The 23,186-nt window shown below is 37.5% G+C and overlaps 1 protein-coding gene and 1 pseudogene across 17 annotated transcripts in view; one reads left to right on the forward strand and one right to left on the reverse strand.

Moving 5' to 3' along the window:
• TRPM3 (transient receptor potential cation channel subfamily M member 3) overlaps positions 1-23,186 on the reverse strand; it is an 885,588-nt gene that overhangs the window by 453,807 nt on the left and 408,595 nt on the right. The window lies entirely within an intron of this gene.
• On the forward strand, positions 6,914-11,009 carry LOC145511565 (beclin-2 pseudogene; annotated as a pseudogene). Its single transcript, XR_014057955.1, has one exon. The product of XR_014057955.1 is annotated as a beclin-2 pseudogene (transcript).

Below are 23,186 nucleotides of genomic sequence, written 5' to 3' on the forward strand. Positions count from 1 at the left end.
GGCAGACCCAAGCACTCCAGGGCAGCCTCAGGAGCTAAACTCCAGTGGATGACCCACATGTAGAGGTGGAAATAAAACCACAATTGAAACCCAGGGGCAGTGTGACTAAGGAAGACCCAAAACCTTCCCACCAGCTGTACAAGATTCAGATTAAATCCACACGATCAAATAAGCAGACTCTGTCTATGGAATATATAAAAGGCCATTGAGAGCTCCCACAAAAGAAAACGCACTAGCTCTGATACCTGTGGACACTGAAGGCAAGAGCATATAGGAGTAGGACCAGATTAAAATCTGAGCAGCCCCTACAGCAGGTCCAGAGATCAGTACAGTGTTGGAGGGCATCCTAGGGGGGTAAGGTGGACTGTGATTCCCAGCGTGGGAAAGGACTCTGACAGCAGTGACTCAAGAAAAACATTTATTATTCTTATTTTTTGACTTGTTCTGCAGATTCTTTTGGATTTTTCTTCTTTTTTACCCACTCTGTTGTAGTTTTTGATTTTATTGGCACTAAGAAATCCAATTAAGCTTTTGAGCTTTTTTTTTTTTTCTTTTTCCTCAGTCACATTTTATATTGTTGTCATAAACCTCTGCCTCTACATTGGGCTTTTGCAGTTCTGTGGAGTTTTCCTCTTTTTTCTTTTTATTTTTCTTTTCTTTTTTTTTAATTTTTAAAACCTATTATTTTTTCTACATTTATTCCTTTGTTTGCTTTTCCTACTGTTCTTTTCCCCTTGCACTTAATTTTTAATGTATATAAATCTTCTTTTTCTTCCTCTATTTAACTTTGCATATCCATTCTTTCTTTCCTTTCTTTCTCTCCTTTCCTCTCAACATATATGTTAGTTTTATTTTCATTACTTTATTTCCCAGTTGGCAACATGCTTTTGTTTTGTTTTCCAGTTTGTGCTTTAATTAGTTTTGTTCTGGTAGATATGATTTTTGGTTTCCTTTGTTTGCTGGGTCAATCTATTGTACTTAATTTTTATTGGACTGTTTTGATTTTGTTTATGGGTGTGTATGCATTTGTGTACATTCAGTCACACTTTCTATTGTTGTTATAAACCTCTGCCACTACATTGCTGCTAAGTCGCTTCAGTCGTGTCCGACTCTGTGCGACCCCATAGATGGCAGCCCACCAGGCTCCCCCGTCCCTGGGATTCTCCAGGCAAGAACACTGCAGTGGGTTGCCATTTCCTTCTCCAATGCACGAAAGTGAAAAGTGAAAGTGAAATCGCTCAGTTGTGTCCGACTCTTGGCAACCCCATGGACTGCAGCCTACCAGGCTCCTCCGTCCATGGGATTTTCCAGGCAAGAGTACTGGAGTGGGGTGCCATTGCCTACTCCGGCCACTACATTGGGCTTTTGCAATTCTGTGGAGTTTTCTTCCCCTCCCCCCCACTTTTTTTCTTTCTTCTTCCATTTTTTTCTTTTCTCTTTTTTATAATTTTGAATTTTTTAAACCTATTATATTTTTTCTACACTTATTCCTTTGTTTGCCTTTCCTACTGTTCTTTTCCCCTTGCAGTTAATCTTTAATGTAAATAAATCTTCTTCATCTACCTCTATTTAACTTTGCATGTCTATTCTTTCTTTCTTTTCTTTCTTTCCTTTCCTCTCAACATATTTGTTGGTTTTGTTTTCATTGCTTTATTCCTCACTTGGCACTTTGGTTTAGTTTTATTTTCCATTTGGTGCTTAAGTTAGTTTTGTTCTTAACTGGTAAATATAATTTTTGACTTCTCTTGTTCACTGGATCAATCTACTGTACTTTATTTTTGTTGGACTGTTTTCAATTTGCTCATGGGTGTATATGAATATGTATATATTCCATTATTTTAATTATTATTTGTCTGATTTTGTAACTGCCATTTGTTTGGGGTTCATCTTTGGTTTCTCACTTTTGGATATTTGTTATATTCTCCCTTAATGTCATAACAAACCACTTGTGGAACCTTCATTCCTGACCAGAGATCAAACCTTGAGCCTTTGGAGTGGGAGCACTAACTCCTAGACCCTAGACTACCAGAGAACTAAACCTAGGGAGTATCAAATAATGAGAACTCACACAAAGGAAACCACTGGAATACAAGACCCGGCATCACACAACCACCAGTAGCACCCTGTGCAGGACGTCTCATCTAATCAACAAACAAAACAAAATACAAACCCAATCATCAGCAGACAGGACTACCACTTCACTCAGCCTTGCCCATTAGAGGAAAAACAAACAAACAAACAAAAACTCAGCACAAATCTCACCCTACACGAACCTCACACAAACCACTGGACCAACCTTAGGAGGGCAGAAACCAAAAGGAAGAAAGAATTCAACCTTCTTCAAGGAAAGAATTCAACTTTTCTTGAAGCCTGAGAAAAGGAGACCTCAAACACAATAATTTTAAAAAAAATGAAAAGGCAGAGAAATACTGTACAAATAAAGGAACAAACTAGAAACACAGAAGTCCAAATAAATGAAGAGGAAATAAGAAAACAAAATGGAGAAAATGTAAGAATCAATTAACAAAGACCTAGAATTAAAGAGTAAGCATACAGAGACAAACAACACAATTACTGAAATAAAAAATACTCTTAAAGGAATCAATAGCAGAATATCCAAAGCAGAAAAATGAATCAGTGAGCTGGAAGAGAATTCAGTACCACCAAACCAGTTTACAAAAAATGTTAAAGGGACTTATATAGTCAAGACATACAACAGAAGAAAAAAGATCTACAAGATCAACCCAAAACAATTAGAAAATGGTAATAGGAACAGATATATCAATAATTACTTTAAATGTAAATGGATTAAATGCTCCAACCAAAAGACACAGACTGGCTGAATGAACACAAAAACAAGACCCATGTATATGCTGTCTACAAGAAACCCACTTCAGACCTAAAGACACATATAGACTGAAACTGAGAGGACGGAAAAATATATTCCATGCAAATGGGAAGCAAAAGAAAGCTGGAATAGAAATCCTCATATCAGACAAAATAGGCCTAAAATAAAGAAGATTACAAGAAATAAAGAAGGGCACTACATAATGATCAAGGGATCAATCCAAGAGGAAGACATAACAATTGTAAATATCTATGCATCCAACATAGGAGCACCTCAATACATAAAATAAACACTAACAGACATAAAAGGAGAAAGTGACAGTAACACAATAATAGTAGGAGACTTTAACACCCCACTCACACCAATGGACAGAACATCAAAAGAGAAAATAAGGAAACACAAGTCTTAAATGATACGTTAGATGAAATGGATCCCATCAATATCTTCAGGACATTCCATCCAAATGCAGAAGAATCACCTTCTTCTCAAGTGCACATGGAACATTCTCCAGGATAGACCACATCTTGGGTTAGAAATCAAACCTCAGTAAATTTAAGAAAATTGAAATTGTATCAAGTATCTTCTCAGACCACAATGCTATGAGACTAAATATCAATTACAGGAAAAAAAAACTGTGAGAAACACACATTCAGATTAAATGACAGGTTTAAATAACCAATAGGTTACTGAAGAAATCAAAGTGTAATCAAAAAATTTCTAGAAACAAGTGACAATGAAAACACGACAACTGAAAACCTGTGGGATGCAGCAAAAGCAGTTCTAAGAGGGAAGTTTATAGCAATACAGTCCTACCCCAAGAAACAAGAAAAACATCAAATAGACAACCTAATATTACACCTAAAGCAACTGACAAAAGAAGAAAAAAAACCCAAAATTAATAGAAGGAAAGAAATCATAAAGATCCAACCAGAAATAAGTGAAAAAGAAATAAAAGAAATAGTAAAGATTAATAAAACTAAAAGCTGTTTCTTTGAGAAGATAAACAAAATTGACAAAGCCTTAGCCAGACTCATCAAGAAAAAAAGAGATAAGAATCAAATCAACAAAATTAGAAATGAAGAAGGAGAGGTTACAATAGATAATGCAGAAACTCAAAGGATTATAAGAGACTATAATGAACAACTATATGGCAATAAAATAGATAACCTGGAAGAAATGGACAGATTCTTAGACAAGTTCAATCTTCCAAGACTGAACAAGGAAGAAAGAGAAATTACAAACAACCCAATTACAAGCACTGAAATTGAAGCTGTGATCAAAAATATCCCAAAAAACAAAAGACCAGGACCAGAAGGCTTCACAGGAGAATTCTGTCAAATACTTAGAAAAGAGCTAATGCCTATCCTTCGAAAACTCTTTCAAAAAATTGCAGAGAAAGAAACACTTCCGAATTCATTCGATGATGGCACCATCACCCTGATAGCAAAACCAAAGACAACAGAAAAAAGGAAAACTATAGGCCAATATCACTGATCAACATAGATGCAAAGTTACTAAACAAAATTTTAGCAAATAGAATTCAGGAACACATCAAAAAGCTCATACACCATGATCAAAAGGGGTTTATTCGAGGGATGCAAGGATTCTTCACTATACAGAAATCAATCAATGTGATATACCATATTAACAATTTGAGAGATAAAGACCATATGATCATCTCAGTAGATGCAGAAAAAGCCTTTGACAAAATTCAGCATTCAGTACTTATTTATGATGAAAACTCTTCAAAAAATGGGCATAGAAGGAACCTACCTCAACCCAGTAAAGGCCATATTTGATAAGCCTACAGCAAACATTATTCTCAATGTTGAAAAACTAAAAGCGTTCCCCCTAAGATCAGCAACAAGACAAGGGTATCCACTTTCACCACTATTATTCAACATAGTTCCAGAAGTCCTAGCTGCAGCAATCAGAGAAGAAAAAGAAATAAAAGGAATCCCAGATCAAAACGAAGAAGTAAAGCTCTCACTGTTTGTAGATGACATGATACTGTACATAGAAAACCCTAAACATAGTATCAGAAAATTACCAGAGCTAATCAGTGAATTTACCAAAGTTGCAGGATACAAAATCAATACACAGGAATCACTTGCATTTCTATACACTAAAATGAAAAATCAGAAAGAGCAATTAAGGAATCAATCACATTCATCATTGCAACAAGAAGAATTAAATATCTAGGAATAAACTTACCTAAGGAGACAAAAGAACTGTACACAGAAAATTATAAGGCACTCATCCAGTGTTCTTGCCTTGAGAATCCCAGGGACAGCAGAGCCTAGTGGGCTGCTGTCTATGGGATCGCACAGAGTTGGGCACGACTGAAGCGACTTAGCAGCAGCAGCATGAAAGAAATCAAAGATGACAAAAACAGATGGAGAGATATTCCATGTTCCTGGGTAGAAGAATCAATATTGTGAAAATGACTATACTACCAAATGTAATCTACAGATTCAATGGCATTTTTCACAGAACTAGAACAAAAAGTTTCACAATTCATATGGAAACACAAAATACCCCAAACAGCCAAAGCCATCTTGAAAAAAAAGAATGGAGCTGGAGGAATCAAGCTTCCTGACTTCAGGTTATACCACAAAGCTACAGTCATCAAGACAGTACGGTACTGGCACAAAAACAGAGATATAGACCAATGGAACAGGTAGAAAGCCCAGAAATAAACCCATGCACTTATGGGTACTTTGTTTTTGGCAAAGGAGGCAAGAATATACAATGGGGCAAAGACAGCCTCTTCAATAAATGGTGCTGGGAAAACTGGACAGCTACATGTAAAAGAATGAATTTAGAACACTTCCTAACACCATACACAAAGATAAACTAGAAATGGATTAAAGACCTAAATGAAAGACCAGAAACTATGAAACTCTTAGAGGAAAACATAGGCAGAACACTTGATGACATAAATCAAAGCAAGATCCTCTATGACCCACCTCCTAGAGTAATGGAAATAAAAACAAAAGTAAACAAGTAGGACCTGATTAAACTTAAAAGCATTTGAACAGCAAAGGAAACTATAAACAAGGTGAAAAGACAGCCCTCAGAATGGGAGAAAGTAATAGCAAATGAAACAACTGACAAAGGATTAATTTCCACAATAAACAAGCAGCTCATACAGCTCATACAACTCATTACCAGAAAAACAAACAACCCAATCAAAAAGTGGGGAAAAGACCTAAACAGACATTTCTCCAAAGAAGACGTACAGATGGGTAACAAACACATGAAAATATGCTCAACATCGTTCATTATTTCCAGAAATGCAAATCAAAACTACAATGAGATATCACCTCACACTGGTCAGAATGGCCCTTGTCAAAAAGTCTACAAACAATAAATGCTGGAAAGGGTGTGGAGAAAAGGAAACACTCTTGCACTGTTGGTAGGAATGTAAATTGATACAGCCATTATGGAAGACGGTATGGAGATTCCTTAAAAAACTAGGAATAAAACCACCGTATGACCCAGCAATCTCACTCCTAGGCATATACCCTGAGGAAACCAAAATTGAAAAAATACATGTATTCCAATGTTCACTGCAGCACTATTTACAATAGCTAGAACATGGAAGCATTGACCTAGTTGTCCATTGACAGATGAATAGATACAGAAGCTGTGGTACATATATACAATGGAATACTACTCAGCCATAAAAAGGAACACATTTGAGTCAGTTCTGATGAGGTGGATGAATCTAGAGCCTATTAGACAGAGTGAAGTGAGTCAGAAAGAGAAATATAAATATTGTATACTGATGCATGTATACGGAATCTAAAAAGATGGTCCTGATGAATTTAATTTCAGGGCAGCAATGAAGAAACTGACATAGAGAACAGACCTATGGACACGGAGGCAGAGGAGGAGGGAGAAGGTGAGATGTATGGAGACAGTAACATGGGTAATTTGCAATACCATATGTAATATAGGTAGCCAATGAGAATTTGCTGTGTGACTCAGGGAACTCCAAAAAGGGCTCTGTGACAGGCTGAAGGGTGGGATGGGGAGGGATATGGCAGGGAGGGAGGGGACATGGGTGTACCTATGGCTGATTCTTGTTGATGTATGACAGAAAACCACAAAATTCTGTAAAGCAATTATCCTTCAATTAAAAACATTAAAAAAAATTATCAGGAAAAGCTATAACCGTGTGTTGGTTCAAAGATGGGCAAATAGAGCAATGTAACAGAATAGAGGGGCAGAAACAGATCCATTCATCTATGGACACTAGACTTATGACTAAGATTTCACTGTAGAATTTTCAGAAAAAGGATAACATTTTAAAGAAATGGAACCAAAGTAGCAGATCTTTATATGGGAAAAATATATTTTGACTCCTACTCCTACCTCACATTGATACATAAAAATTAATTTTAAGTAGACTGCAAATCTAAATATTAAAAGTAAAACAACAAAGCTTCCAGATAAAAATATTATGCAATTTTCTATAAAGTTGGGATAGGCAGATATATTTTAAATAGGGCAAAAGACACTAACCAAAACAGAACAGATTGATAAACTGGATAACATTACAATTTTTTGGCTTATTTAGACAGTTCAAAGAAAGTGAAAAAAAAGCCACAAAATAAATAAAAATAGATTCAAAACCAGTATAGTTAAAGAACTAGCCAAAAATGTGTAAAAATCTATTCAATCTCATTATTCATCAGGAAAATGCAAATTAAAACTACAATAAGGTAAAAACATCTACTCACTAGCCTGGGTAAAATTAAAATAACTGCCAAGACTAACTGTTGGTGAAGAAATTGATCAAGTAGAATTCTCATACATGGTAGTGAGATTCTAAGATAGCAAAACTTAGTAACACTGTTTAGCAGTATTCATTAAACTTGAAAATATTCATATGCTATAACACAGTAATTATACTCCTAATATATGCCCAACAGAAAGTCTGTAGGTATATACTCAAAGACAAGTAAAAGAAGGTTTAAAGCAACATATTCACATTAGCCAAATTTCTCCCACAAAGAGAAAAAATGCTCATCAGGGTTGGATTAAAGACACTGCCAGACCCAGAGGAACCAGTGTCAAGGAGAGAGTCAAGACCTCCACCATGTCCTCTCTCCACGTCATTTGCCAGCGCTGGCTGCAGCACTGGCAAATGAGTCAGGACTGAAACAGAATCAGTCCATGGAGACCTTCTATGAACCTGAAGCTTTGATGCTCATTTTAGCTCAGAGGTGGCAGGAGAAACCCAGGAGGGAGGCCCTTCCTCCAGGGAGGAGGGAAATTTTGAAAATCTACAAGATAGTGCCTTTTTCAGGACCTTTCCTCACCTCTCTGGCAGTAGGATGTTCCTGGGACAATTTCAACTTCACTCTGCTTGAGAAACTGGACTCTCTGAGAAATCTCAACAGTATCCAGAAGGCTATTAGGGACATTTTTGACATACTCTCTGGTGAAACAGATGTGGACCACTCAGTGTGTGTGGACTGTATTATCTTTTAGAGCTACTGGACATTCAACTCACCATCACAGATTCTGAGATTCAGAACTACAAGTGCTGTTTGGAGACCAGGGAATGGACAAGTGAAGATGAGAGGGAGATGCTGCAGGACAAGCTGAAGAGCATGGAGCTGGAGGCAGCAAGGCTGGTCCAGGAGGTGGAGGAGGCGGAGAAAAACCATGAAAGAGTAGCAGCAGATCTTGAGGCAGCTCAGGAAGAGACTGAGATGCTGGACCAGCAGGAAAAGCAATACCAGAAGGACTACAGTAAATTGAAAATTGCAACAACTAGAAATACATGACAAGCTGAGAAGTGTGGAGAAGTGGCTATGATATGCCCAGATTCAGTGGAACCAGCTGGAGAAAACCAACGTTTTTAACACCACGTTTGAGATCTGGCATGATGGCCCCTTAACCACCATCAATAAGTTCAGGTTGGGCTACTTCCCTACTGTTTCTATGTGCTGGAATGCAGCCTGGGGACAGATAGCTTTGCTGCTCCTTGCCCTGCTGGTCTGATTTCCTTGCAGTCCAAGGGACTCTCAAGAGTCTTCTCTAACACCACAGTTCAAAAGCATCAATTCTTCAGTGCTCACCTTTCTTTATGGTCCAACTCTCACATCCATACGTGACTACTGGAAAAACCATAGCGTTGACTATACAGACATTTGTTGACAAAGTAATGTCTCTGCTTTTTAATATTCTGTCTAGGTTTGTCATAGCTTCTCTTCCAAGGACAAAGCACCTTTTAATTTCATGGCTGCAGTCACGATCTGCAGTGATTTTGGAGTCCAAGAAAATAAAGACTGTCACTATTTCCATTGTTTCCCCATCTATTTGCCATGAAGTGATAGGACCAGATGCCATGATCTTAGTTTTTTTAATGTTGAGTTTTAAGCCAGCTTTCTTACTCTCCTCTTTCACTTCCATCAAGAGGCTCTTTTGTTCCTCTTTGCTTTCTGCCATAAAGGTGGTGCCATCTGCATATCTGAGGTTATTGATATTACTCCCAGAAATCTTGATTCCAGCTTGTGCTTCATCCAGTCCAGCATTTTGCATGATGTACTCTGCACAGAAGTTAAATAAGCAGGGTGACAATATACAGCCTTGACGTACTCCTTTCCCAATTTGGAATCAGTCTGACGTCTGGTTCTAACTGTTGATTCTTGACCTGCATACAGATTTCTCAGGAGGTAGGTAAGGCAGTCTGATATTCCCATCTCTTTAAGAATTTTCCACAGTTTGTTGTGATCCACACAGCCAAAGACTTAAGAGTAGTCAATGAAGTAGAAGTAGATGTTTTTCTGGAATTCTCTTGCTTTTTTGATGATCCAACAGATGTTGGCAATCTGATCTCTGATTCCTCTGCCTTTTCGAAATCCAGCTTGAACATCTGGAAGTTCTTGGTTCACATACTGTTGAAGCCTCAGTTCAGTTCAGTTCAGTCGCTCAGTCGTGTCCGACTTTTTGCGACCCCATGAATTGCAGCACGCCAGGCCTCTCTGTCCATCACCAACTCCCGGAGTCTACCCAAACTCATGTCCATCGAGTCAGTGATGCCATCCAATCATCTCATCCTCTGTCGTCTCCTTCTCCTCCTGCCCCCAATCCTTCCCAGCATTAGGGTCTTTTCCAATGAGTCACCTCTTCGCATGAGGTGGCCAAATATTGGAGTTTCATCTTCAACATCAGTCCTTCCAATGAGCACCCAGGATTGATCTCCTTTAGGATGGATTGATTGGATCTCCTTGTAGTCCAAGGGACTCTCAAGAGTCTTCTCCAACATCACAGTTCAAAAGCATCAATTCTTTGGCACTCAGCTTTCTTCATCGTCCAACTCTCACATCCATACAAGTTGAAGCCTAGCTTGGAGAATTTTGAGCATTACTTTGCTAGCGTATGAGATGAGGGCAATTGTACAGTAGTTTGAACATTCTTTGGCATTACCTTTTTTGGGGATTGGAATGAAAACTGACCTTTTCTAGTCCTGTGGCCACTGCTGAGTTTTCCAAATTTGCTGGTATATGGAGTGCAGTACTTTAACAGAATCATCTTTTAGGATATGAAATAGCTCAGCTGGAATTCCATCACCTCCACTAGTTTTGTTCATAGTGATGCTTCCTAAGGCCCACTTGATGCTTTCTTGCATCACCACAAATTTGACCAGGCTATGATGGCTTTCCTGGATGGCATGCAACAGTTCAAGGAAGCAGCTGAGAAAAGTGAGTCAGGTCTCTGTTTACCCTACAAGATTCACGTGAAGAAGGCCTGATGGAAGACCCTGGAAGCAGTGGTGGGTTCTATCCCATCAGAACTCACTTGAACACGGAGGAAGACTAGACAAAGGCATTCAAACTCATGCTTATAAATTTTAAGTGTAGTCTCACTTGGGTCTCCTTAGAGTATTGTCAAAAATAACTTTTTCTATGAAGGGGATATTGCTTTTTTAAATATTTTATTGTGAAAATGTTATCACATAAAATTTAAAACTGAATAATGAAAAAAACATTGTGATATTTTACTACAAAAGCTATTTTTCAGAAACAAAAATAAAATAATTATTGCTGAATGCAACCACAGTGATGTCTCTTACAAGCTTAATGTTAAATACAAGAAGCCAGACCAAACGATTAATTTTGTATCTCTCAACTTATATAAATTCAGAATCAAATAAAACAAATTCATATAGTGTTTGAAGTCAGGAAAATGACTGGAGAAATGACTGAAGTGGTGCAAACAAGGTTTTGGAGGCACTAGTAATGTTCTATTTATTGTGATAAATGAAGTATAACCTGATAAATACTGCATATGTTACTATATAAATAATAAATAATATTATTTATTTAAACAAATAAATCAGGCTGTACAGTTATAGTCTTAGCTTTTTATGTATGCGATACTTGAATAAGAAAATTTATCCACAAAAGAATGATAATATGCAATTCAACAAACAATAATAAATCCATCATTCAAGGGTGAAGTAATCTAAAAGATGACTTAATTTTGACAATTGGTAGGGACAGTCTATTTCAACTTGGTATGAGGAATATTTATAATGGAGATGATTCACAGGGTACTATTTGGCACAACAGAGAAATTTATGATTAAATATTTACAGTTTTAAAATGTTAATAATGTCTACTGATTTTCAACTTTTCAAATCAGACTATAAAGAAATTAAACAACAGAATGAAAGTGTTGAAAAGTTTAACAACGTATAAGACAATATGAGGTGAAAATGTAGGGGGAGCAGTAATGTCATTTAAGGTACACAAATGACCATGAACAAACTAAAACTAGTGGTTTAGCCATAGCAAAAGGTAGAAGAGGGAATGGCCACTGATTTAACTAAGCTAAGACACTATATATTACAGCAGAAAATAAGTGCATAACATCAAAAATTGATAAATCAAGAGGTAGCAATATCAGCATATCACTAAAAGATAAAAGGTAAACCAACAAAAGAAACTAAAATGCAATTAGTTCATAGTTCTTGCCTCCTAGAGGTTGGAATAAGAATGTAAGTGGAGCATGGGCTGTTGCTTTTCATCATAAATTAACATCATAATTAAATATAAAACAGTTAATACAAACTTGAAAAAGAATAAAGTAGGAGGAATCATTCTACCCCAAATCAAGTCTTACTATATGGATACATTACTCAAGATAATATGATATTTGTAAAGGGATGTGCACATAGATTAATGGAACTGAATAAATAACCCAGTAATAGACCCACATAAATATGTCAAATGATTTTTTGACAAGGGTGTAAAAACAATTTATCAGGAAGGATAGATTTTTCAAGAAATGATACTACAGAAATTGGAATCCATAGGCAAAATGAATAAATAAATAGGTGACCCTCAACTTAATTTCACACCTCATATGAAAATTAACTCAAAATAGATCATAGAATTAAATTGTAAAACATAAAACTCTAAAAATTTTAGAAAAGAAAACTGAGAAAAGTCGTTTTAGAAATGGAGAACAGGATAGTGCTTGCCAAGGTTTGGGAATAGAGGAGGGGAAGTACAGGAAGAAGATGGTGTGGTTATAAAAAGGGCAACACAAAGAATCCTTGTGGTGACAGAACTTTTCCAGAACTCTTGACTGCGGTTTAGATACATGAACAAACTCTGTGATAGAATTGTAGAGAACTAAGTACACACACACACACACACACACACACACACAAAGTAAAACTGGACAGCAACATGAAGAAGATATTGATGTCAATATCCTGGCTGTGATATTATACTGCAGTTTTTCAAAATGTTACTATAGGGGGAAATCAGGTAAAGGATACTCAGGATCTCTCTGTATTATTTCTTATAACTGTGTGTAAATTTTGCATTTATCTCAAAATAAAAAGTTTTAATTAATTATTAAACACAAAAATACATATCCTTTATAAACTCAAAGAAAGAATATATTTGTAATGGATGGACATAGAGGATATTAAGTGAAATTAGTGAAATAAGTCAGTAAAAGACAAATATTTACCATATGATTTCACTTATATGTGGAATCTAAAATATAAAACAAATGAACAAACATAACAAAACAGAAACAGAGTCAAAGATACAGAGAACAAAGAGGTGTTTGCCAAAGGGGTAGGGGGAGGATGGAGGAAATAGTCAAACCATATGGTGTATACCTTAACTTACACAGGGCTGTACATCAATTATATCTTAATAAAACTGGAATAAAAAGAAACACACACACACACACACACACACACACACACTGCACCTTATTAGAGGCACAGAGTATTAAGAATTAAGAATTAAGTCATTATTATTTTCTAGAAAATATAGGACAAATTGGATACAGGATATCAGAGAGGTAGGAGAAATACTGCTTAAGCATGAAACAAATTTTAAGGAGGTGGTAATAAGTTTCTACTTAACTAGGGATGAAAATCCAGGGCAAGTATCTTATGGTGCCTTCTTGAACAGAATACACCCAAACTATACAATAGAATATAACTGCTGAGTGTGAACTCTGAACTTGACTGCCCCAGACTTGATATTAACTCTGTCAATTATTAGCAGCATGATCCTGGGCAAGTTATTGAAACCCTTCTATGTCTCAGGTTCCTTATAATATATGAATTCTATACGCCTATTATGAGAGCCAAATAAATTAATGTATGTAAAAATCTTAGAAGAGCACCTCATATTCAGACTTAGTTGACCGTATTATTACCAGATCACAAGGTAACATAAGCTAAAATTTTTCTGTTTCTTTCTTATTACTTATGGTGTTTTGATACTTCTACTAACTGAGCTTATTCCACAGTGTCTGGGGAAACTGACACCTCTGCATCTCTGATTTCTAAAGCTGTTTGAAAGCAGGCCAGAGAAGCACAGTATTATGTAGGTGGCTGCTCACCCATTCAAGTATAAACAGTGTTACTTGCAAAGGGAAACCAGTTCAACACATCTCTCTCAAATCAGTCCCCCCTTTCCTGACTCTGATTTCGAACAAATCTTTGTTTTGTGAGTCCAGCACAAATTAGAGATAATTTTGCATTTTCTTCACCTTCTCATCAGCAAGCAAGCTATTTATTCTTTGACAAAGTGCAATGCATCATAGGTAATGAAACACTCATTCCCCAAAGAGAAACTGTAATCACCATTTTCCAGGCTTTTGCTGATCATTTTTTCCGTTATTTTATAACCCTCTTGACTGATGAAGATTGATAGACAGTAACGATCTAGACTGAACTTGGTGGCTCTAAATCCCCTACAGATAGACTTGCTCTGCTTGTCAGAGAGATGCAGAAGGAGCTGTTGAAGTAGCCCTGAAGCCTACAGAATGACAGCTGAGAGAATCCTACTCTGTGAGAGCCTGAGCTTTACTTGCATAAATACATGACTCATGGAAAAGGAATAAATATTTCTTACATTTCTGGGCATGAACTATATGAAGCTCATATTTTCTAATGAACCACGATATGATCACTTTTAGAGAAAATACCAGGTTGCTGGTATTGGTACATTTTTGCTTTAATAAGGACAAGCATTGACCTAGCAGCCATCACTATTGGCATACCATACACAACATGCAGCCAGAGAAACAACAACAACAACAAAACCACACAGTGGGAACACCAGAATACAGTCCCATCATGTAGCTTCTGTTAATGTCACTGAAGGGTATTTTGTCATATGCAATAGTTGTCCAGTCAATAACTGCAGGAGTTTAGGTATGTAGGTTTATCATTTTTACATTCCCTCAATGAAATCCCCTTGGAAAGCCACTATGCACACACTTAACTGTTCTGAGCCCACCTTTTTGTTTATATTGACAAATACCAATGACTAGTTTATTACTTGCAGTGTATAGTGATTATATCATTTACTTTTACTCAAATTCTTGAATCAAATTCCTTTATAAGAGTTCTATGTTCAAGAATTTGGCTAGTAGAGCCATCTTCATCTTATTTATAATCTTCAAATTTTTATAGACCCTGTATTTGTTCAGACTGTTGCTGCTACTGCTGCTAAGTCGCTTCAGTCGTGTCCGACTCTGTGCGACCCCATAGACGGCAGCCCACCAGGCTCTCCCGTCCCTGGGATTCTCCAGGCAAGAACACTGGAGTGGGTTGCCATTTCCTTCTCCAATGCATGAAAGAGAAAAGTGAAAGGGAAGTCGCTCATCGTGTCCGACTCCCAGCAACCCCATGGATTGCAGCCTACTAGGCTGCTCCGTCCATGGGATTCTCCAGGCAAGAGTACTGGAGTGGGCTGCCATTGCCTTCTCACTACATATTCTCAAATCAAGGGATATGTCCATCCCCTGATCATCTTAGTTACCACTCACTCAATTTCCTCCATATGATTCATTCTTTTGTGGAAATACAGGATTCAGAAACATACCTCTGGCTTGGGTATATAATGATAATCAGAATAAAATTTTCTGTCTTTTCTTTCTGGGATTTTTCCTGAAGATGATTCAGCTTTGCAATGGTGAGGATGCGTGGGAAAGGGGACGTGTCTCTGGTTGAAGACACTACTGCACTTCAGGACACAGTCAACAATGGTTTCCAGATTTAACAATCCTCTTTCTAGAACTATATTCTGCAAATTTGCTGCCTTCCCTTATGAAAGCACATCTTCCATGTCTTACTAGGCCTTCTTGAAATGATCTTTATTAATCTGGTGATTCATTCCCTGGATGAGATTAGCATCAGGTATAAATATAAAGGTAAGAAATTTCCTCTTCTAGATCATTTGGGATCATCCTTGTTTGTTCTTCTCCATCTACCTTTTATTCATTCCCTTTTGTTTGTTTTGAAGTTTATTTCCTATCAAATTCTTCCAAGTTCTACAGTCATTTTTTAAGTATGAAAACTAATCAAAAGCTATTTTTGAAGTGTAAGTATCAAGAAAGGTACTTATGCTGTGTGTTGGTATATAATCCTAACGTTTGGAAGAGTAAAATAAATACGTGAAAGATATAGTCACATCATTGAAATAGTTTTTTGTGCATAAAGTAAACTACTTCCGTTTACAAAGAAACCTATTATATTAAAACACTAAAAGACTAAATATTGTTGAAAAATTAAAGCCAGAAATTGGTGATAAAAATATGTAAGCCTTCTTTAATACATTAGACATCAAGTCTGGCAGTAGGTCAAATAACTTCCATAATTTCAAAGTAGTGATGCATGCAATGATATTTTAAGTTATCTATAGCAATTACTGGAGAAGGCAATGGCACCCCACTCCAGTGCTCTTGCCTGGAAAGTCCCATGGACGGAGGAGCCTGGTAGGCTGCAGTCCATGGGGTCGCTAGGAGTTGGACACGACTGAGCGACTTCACTTTCAATTTTCCCTTTCATGCACTGGAGAAGGAAAGGGCAACCCACTCCAGTGTTCTTGCCTGGAGAATCCCCGGGGCGACGGAGCCCGGTGGGCCCCCATCTATGGGGTCGCACAGAGTCGGACACGACTGAAGCGACTTAGCAGCAGCATAGCAATTATAGTCTTCTCTGGTGGTTCAGCTGGTAAAGAAGCTGTGTATCAATGCAGGCAACTCAAGAGACATGGGTTTGATCCCTGGGTTGGGAAGATACACAGGAGAAGGAAATGGCAACCCACTCCAGTATTCTTGCCTGAGAAATCCCATGGACAGAGGAGCCTGGTGGGCTACAATCCAGGGGGTCGCAAAGAGTCAGACATGACCGAGCACTTACGCATGCAAGAATAGCAACTATAAAGTGTCTTGAAAATATTTGAGTTTCAGTGGTGATAACGTCATAGATACTGCTAACACTGCTGTGGCTTGTTGTCCACATTCATAGGTAAAGAAATTATAAGTTAAATTTCAGTCAGAGCTTAGTGAATATGAAGATGTAAATATTTTTCTATCCAAGGTCACAGACCTTATGAATTAAGTTCTTGAACTCTTGGGAGTGTGAGGATTCTAGGTAAAAAACTAGAGATCATGTGGAGAAAAGGGAGCTCTCCTACACTGTTGGTGGGAATGTAAATTAGTGAAGCTACTATGAGAACAGTATGGAGGTTCTTTTAAAAACTAAAAATAGAGCTACCAGAAATCCAGCAATCCTACTCCTAGGCATATATCTGGAGAAAACCTTAATTCAAAAAAAAATGCACCTGGATGTTCATTGCAGTACTATTTACAATAGCTAGGACATGGAAGCAATCTAAATGTCTATCAACAGAGGCATGGATAAAGAAGATGTGGTACATATATACAATGGAATATTTCTTGTTGTTGTTTAGTTGCTAAGTTGTAGCTGACTCTTTGTGATCCCATGGGCCAGGCACCTCTGTCCATGGGATTTCTCAGGTAAGAATATTGGAGTGGGTTTGCAATTTTCTTCTCCAGGGGATCTTCCCAACCCAGGGATCAAACCCACATCTCCTGTGTTGGCAGGTGGATCATTTACCATGATGGGATGTTCAGTTCAGTTCAGTTCAGTCGCTCAGTCATGTCTGACTCTTTGCGACCCCATGAATCGCAGCATGCCAGGCCTCCCTGTCCATCACCAACTCCCGGAGCTTACCCAAACTCATGTCCATCGAGTCGGTGATGCCATCCAACCATCTCATCCTCTGTCGTCCCCTTCTCCTCCTACCCCCAATCCTTCCCAGCATTAGGGTCTTTTCCAATGAGTCAACTCTTTGCATGAGGTGGCCAAAGTATTGGAGTTACAGCTTCAACATTAGTCCTTCCAATGAACACCCAGGACTGATCTCCTTTAGGATGGACTGGTTGGATCTCCTTGCAGTCCAAGGGACTCTCAAGAGTCTTCTCCAACACCACAGTTCAAAAGCATCAATTCTTCGGCGCTCAGCTTTCTTCACCATCCAACTCTCACATCCATACATGACCACTGGAAAAACCATAGCCTTGACTAGACGGACCTTTGTTGGCAAAGTAATGTCTCTGCTTTTTAATATGCTATCTAGGTTGGTCATAACCTTCCTTCCAAGGAGTAAGCGTCTTTTAATTTCATGGCTGCAATCACCATCAGCAGTGATTTTGGAGCCCCAAAAATAAAGTCTGACACTGTTTCCACTGTTTCCCCATCTATTTCCCATGAAGCGATGGGACCAGATGCCATGATCTTAGTTTTCTGAATGTTGAGCTTTAAGCCAACTTTTTCACTCTCCTCTTTGACTTTCATCAAGAGGCTCTTTGGTTCTTCTTCACTTTCTGCCATAAGGGTGGTGTCATCTGCATATCTGAGGTTATTGATATTTCTCCTGGCAATCTTGATTCCAGCTTATGTTTCTTCCAGCCCAGTGTTTCTCATGATGCACTCTGCATACAAGTTAAATAAGCAGGGTGACAATATACAGCCTTGACATACTCCTTTTCCTATTTGGAACCAGTCTGTTGTTCCATGTCCAGTTCTAACTGTTGCTTCCTGACCTGCATACAGGTTTCTCAAGAGACAGGTCAGATAGTCTGGTATTCCCATCTCTTTCAGAATTTTCCAGTTTATTGTGATCCACAGAGTCAAAGGCTTTGACATAGTCAATAATGTTACTCAGCCATAAAAAAGAATGAAATAATGCCATTTGCAGCAACATGCATGGTTCTAGAGATTGTCATATTGAGTTAAGTAAGTCAGAAGAAGACAAATCTCAAATGATATCACTTATATGTAGAATCTATTTTTTAAAAAAAGCTATAAATGGACTTATCTACAAAACAGAAATAGAGTTACATGTATAGAAAATAAACTTATGGTTATCAAGGGGAAAGGAGTGGGGCAGGGGTAAAATGGAAGATTGGGATTGACATATATACACCACTATATATAAAATAGACCACTAACAAGGACCTACTATACAGTACAGTGAATTCTACTCAAAACTCTCTAAGGGCCTATATGTGAAAACAATCTAAAACAGATGCATAGATCTATATGTATAACAGATTCACTTTGCTGTACATGTGAAACTAACACAACACTGTAAAAAAAAATTCCCAACCTATAATAAAGTCAAAGTATTCTCACAGAGAGTGAAAAATAAAATACTAACAGGAATCAGTTTAAATAGATGAGAGATTTTTAATACGGTCTATGTATTCACAGATCTCTAGAGTCAAATATATATGATGTTCAGTATAGAATAAAAGCTACATATGAAAGGTGACTAAAATATAAATGACACCAAATTAAGATATAAATATTCATCAATAAAAAGCTCAAGATTTACCCATTCCAAATTCAACTACTAAGTGAAGATATGATAAAGGAAGAGAAATACCACAATAAAGTTAAGACAATCTACGCAAAAAAGAAAAATCCATGTATTTTTCAGTGCATGTATTCTTGGAAACAGCTCGTCAGGGATTATAAACTCTTTAAGAATCAAGGTGTATAATGATTGTTGAGAGACTTTCAGCAAAATGAAAAAAAAAACTACAATGTCACTTCATATCTTTAGATAGATATGAGTTCAAATGTCTGTATTATAGATATTGATAACAAAGAATAGTCAAATAACTGAAATTCAGGAAAGAATATTTAGTAAGAAAATTAGAGTAGAAATAGGGCTATGACTTACTTTGGTGGACTGCTTGTATTATTTGAGTCATGTATCAGGATATATTCTGAACCTTTAGCTAAAAGAAGTTACTCCAGGGGTCCAAAAGCCTGAAATTACATATTGAAGCTTTCTATGAAGATAAGAATGTCTGATTCATGTTCCCTTTCTAGTGACTCACTTATCTATAGATAAAGTATAAAGTTTCTAAGTAAACACAAACAAATGTTAATGAATGTTCACTGTGGTCACCTAAGGCTCAGGAGATATAATTATTTTAAAATTTTTGACCATATTTTCTAAAGTTTGTTCAGTAAATATATGTTACTTTATAGTTAGGGAAAGTTATTAAAATTATTTAAAGATAATCTGCCATGATTTTGTTTTCAAAGGTAACAGACATACTTTATTTGATGAGTTCAATTTTTTATGACAGAAGCATATATTTTAATAAAAGTTTGCCAAAATGACAGTTTTCCTTGACAGTCAGACTGCTGCTGCTGCTGCTAAGTCGCCTCAGTCGTGTCCGACTCTGTGCGACCCCATAGTAGGCAGCCCACCAGGCTCCGTCTTCCCCGGGATTCTCCAGGCAAGAATACTGGAGTGGGTTGCCATTTCCTTCTCCAGTGCATGAAAGGGAAAAGTGAAAGTGAAGTCGCTCAGTCTTGTCCGACTCTTAGCGACCCCATGGACTGTAGCCTACCAGGCTTCTCCGTCCATGGGATTCTCCAGGCAAGAGTACTGGAGTGGGGTGCCACTGCCTTCTCCGGACAGTCAGACTAAATAACATTTTAAGAACACAAAATATTTTTCTAGTATAGACAAGATTAACTAAGAATGATGTAAACTTATAACCCATAGACTGAAAAAACAATCACCTGTGTCCAATTAACCTCACATCCAAAAATGTGGCATTTATTTTTTTCTACTAGAATACCAAGGGGTATGTGTATGAGAGTGTTTTATTGTATTTTTTCCATGATGATTCCTTCTGTATGGTACATAGTTATTAATGTCATCAATGGTTTTCAGTATGTATCCATTAACTGAATTTACAGAATCTATAAAGAGGTAACTTTTCTCCCTCTCAGAAGCATTTTACATATTTGGATTAAATGTAATTTTTCTTTTGGAATTATACTCTATTACTTCCTGGACTCCATTTAACTATCTATTCATCATAGTCTCATTTACCTTGATTAAAACTCCCTGTCTTACTTAGCGCCAATTATTGATTACAAGCAGTTAAACAAGCAGGTCTTATTTCCATATGACTCTTTTGGCACCTATCTGATATTCCATTCATGAGTCACCTCTTCATCTCAAGCAGGCTCAGGCCTGCAGTCTCTGAAGGAGGAGGGAACATAGGCATTAAGGAGAAGGGTCCTAAACTGCTGTGATGCCAAACAGACAGACTGAGTTGTTCAAAGAAGCAGGTTGTACTGAGAGCAAGGTCCCTGGGAAGCTAACTTGAATATCTTCAAAGTCAAGACTTTGAAGCTGCTCTTTCTGGTTCTCATGATGGCCATGCCCCATCTCAGCCTGGAATAGCAGAGATCCAGTCAGCACTTACCTTGGTCAGTAAGTTTGGGTCAGCAGCAAAATGACAGAAGGGCTTCATGCTGACAGATATAATTTATTAACTTAATGTGTTTCAGTAAAATGTGTTTATTTCCATGAAGAAGCAGGTAGGTTGCACTGACAGCAAGATCTCTGGCAAGCTTCATTGTTCTGTTTGGTTGACTGAGACATGGGAAAAGAAATTCAAATATTTCATTCTTCCAGTTTAGATATGAATATTTTCATACTGGGTTTGGGGTCACCTCTCTGTATGATCACAGGATTCAATATCTGAGATATTAGAGGTTAAATGGTATATGAGGGTGTGCAGTGGCTTGAGCTGGTTTGCTTGTGAGAGCTGACTGCACACATCGCTTCCCAACTATGCTGTGACATCACATTTGTAGACTGAAACGGCCATGATGGGAGTCTTTATGCTGGAAATCAACAATGCTACAAACCAGGGGATTTGCGTTACTATCTTTTTCAGAAAACTCTGCATTGTTAAACATATACCAGCACACTATTCAGTGTGTGTCTGTCTATGTGAGTGTATGCACACATTCAGGAAATTTAATTTTTGGATAACTAATCAAAGTAACTTTAAATCTTCATCTAGCTCACCCGTGCATTTTAAAATGATCAGATATAGGTTTTAGCGGCTACAAGATCTCTTTAACAGTTTCCTTGTGCTCATTCATTTTTTACAGTGGGAAACTGGTAGTAGTGGACTAATCGCAATCTGTTGGTAATTCCAGCCTATTCTTTCCTTTAGTAGGCCAACTCTGTTGTTGAATAATTAGAATTATTCCAAAAGCTTTTGCACTTAAGCTGATTTGCTTTTCTTGATTAGTAAAAACTTGGTTAATAAGCACTTACCTAACTGAACCTATCAAGTAACCAGCAATTCATAGTGTCGACTGATCAGGAAGAGAAAGATAAAACTACCAGAAAACCAATGGATGCAAACATTGCAATCTTTCCATAAAATATTCTAACAACAACAACAAAAAGCCAGAAACTAATTTTAGAGACTTGGCATATTTCAAAAACAGGTATTAAGAGACACAAATTTGCCAATTCACAAATACATTACTTTGCCAAGAAAGGTCCATCTAGTCAAAGTTATGTTTTTTCTAGTAGTCATGTATGGATGTGAGAGTTGGACTATAAAGAAAGCTGAGTGCCAAAGAATTGATGTTTTTAAACTGCAGTGTTGGAGAAGACTCTAGAGAGTCTCTTGGACTGCAAGGAGATCCAACCAGTCCATCCTAAAGGAAATTAGTCCTGAATATTCATTGGAAGGACTGATGCTAAAGCTGAAACTCCAGTACTTTGGCCACCTGATGTGGAGAACTGACTCATTTGAAAAGACTCTGATGCTGGGAAAGATTGAAGGTGGGAGGAGAAGGGGACAACAGAGGATGAGATGGTTGGATGGCATCACCAACTCAGTGGGCTTGAGTTTGAGTAAACTCCAGGAGTTGATGATGGACAGGGAGGCCTGGCATGCTTCAGTCCATGGGGTCACAAAGAGTCAGACATGACTGAGCCACCAAACTGAACTGAACCGAAAACATAAAAACACAATATAAAAATTTACTCCTTGATTGAACTTGATGGGCATGCATGCTAAGTCACTGCAGTGTGTCTGACTCTATGCGACTCTATGTATTGTAGCCTGCCAGGCTTCTCTGTCCATGGGATTCTCCAGGCAAGAATACTGGAGTGGGTTGCCATGCCCTCCTCCAGAGGATTTTCCCAACCCGGGGATCAAACCCACGTCTGTTACATCTCCTGCATTGGCAGGCAGGTTCTTTACTACCAGCGCTACCGGGGAAGCACAACTTTATGGGGGCCTGCTATAATTAGGATTTCTCAAACAAAAAAAACTCCACAGTCTCAACCCTTGAAGAACTCATCATTTAGTTGGTGGCAGATTCACAAATTGTAACACTTATTATATAGAGCTAAATAAGTATACAAGAGGTTTTACAAAGAAATCAGAAATGTATTATAACTGAATTAGTGTATATCATGATAAAACTCAATTTGGTGGTGGTAATATGTTTTTTAAACAATTTTTTCAGTTTTAGTAAAAGAGAAAAATTATCACTAACTATAATTCTGTGATCTGGGGATGGTTTCAGGCTGAATTTTTAAAGTTTCCATCTTCTAAGCTGTTAGATTTCCCTCTTTGCCATATTACATTTTCACAACTGTGGACATTAATTTATTAA

This window comes from Giraffa tippelskirchi, chromosome 1 (genome assembly GCF_054371585.1).
Source record: "Giraffa tippelskirchi isolate mGirTip1 chromosome 1, T2T-mGirTip1v1.2.pri, whole genome shotgun sequence".
Classification (NCBI taxonomy): Eukaryota; Metazoa; Chordata; class Mammalia; order Artiodactyla; family Giraffidae; genus Giraffa; species Giraffa tippelskirchi.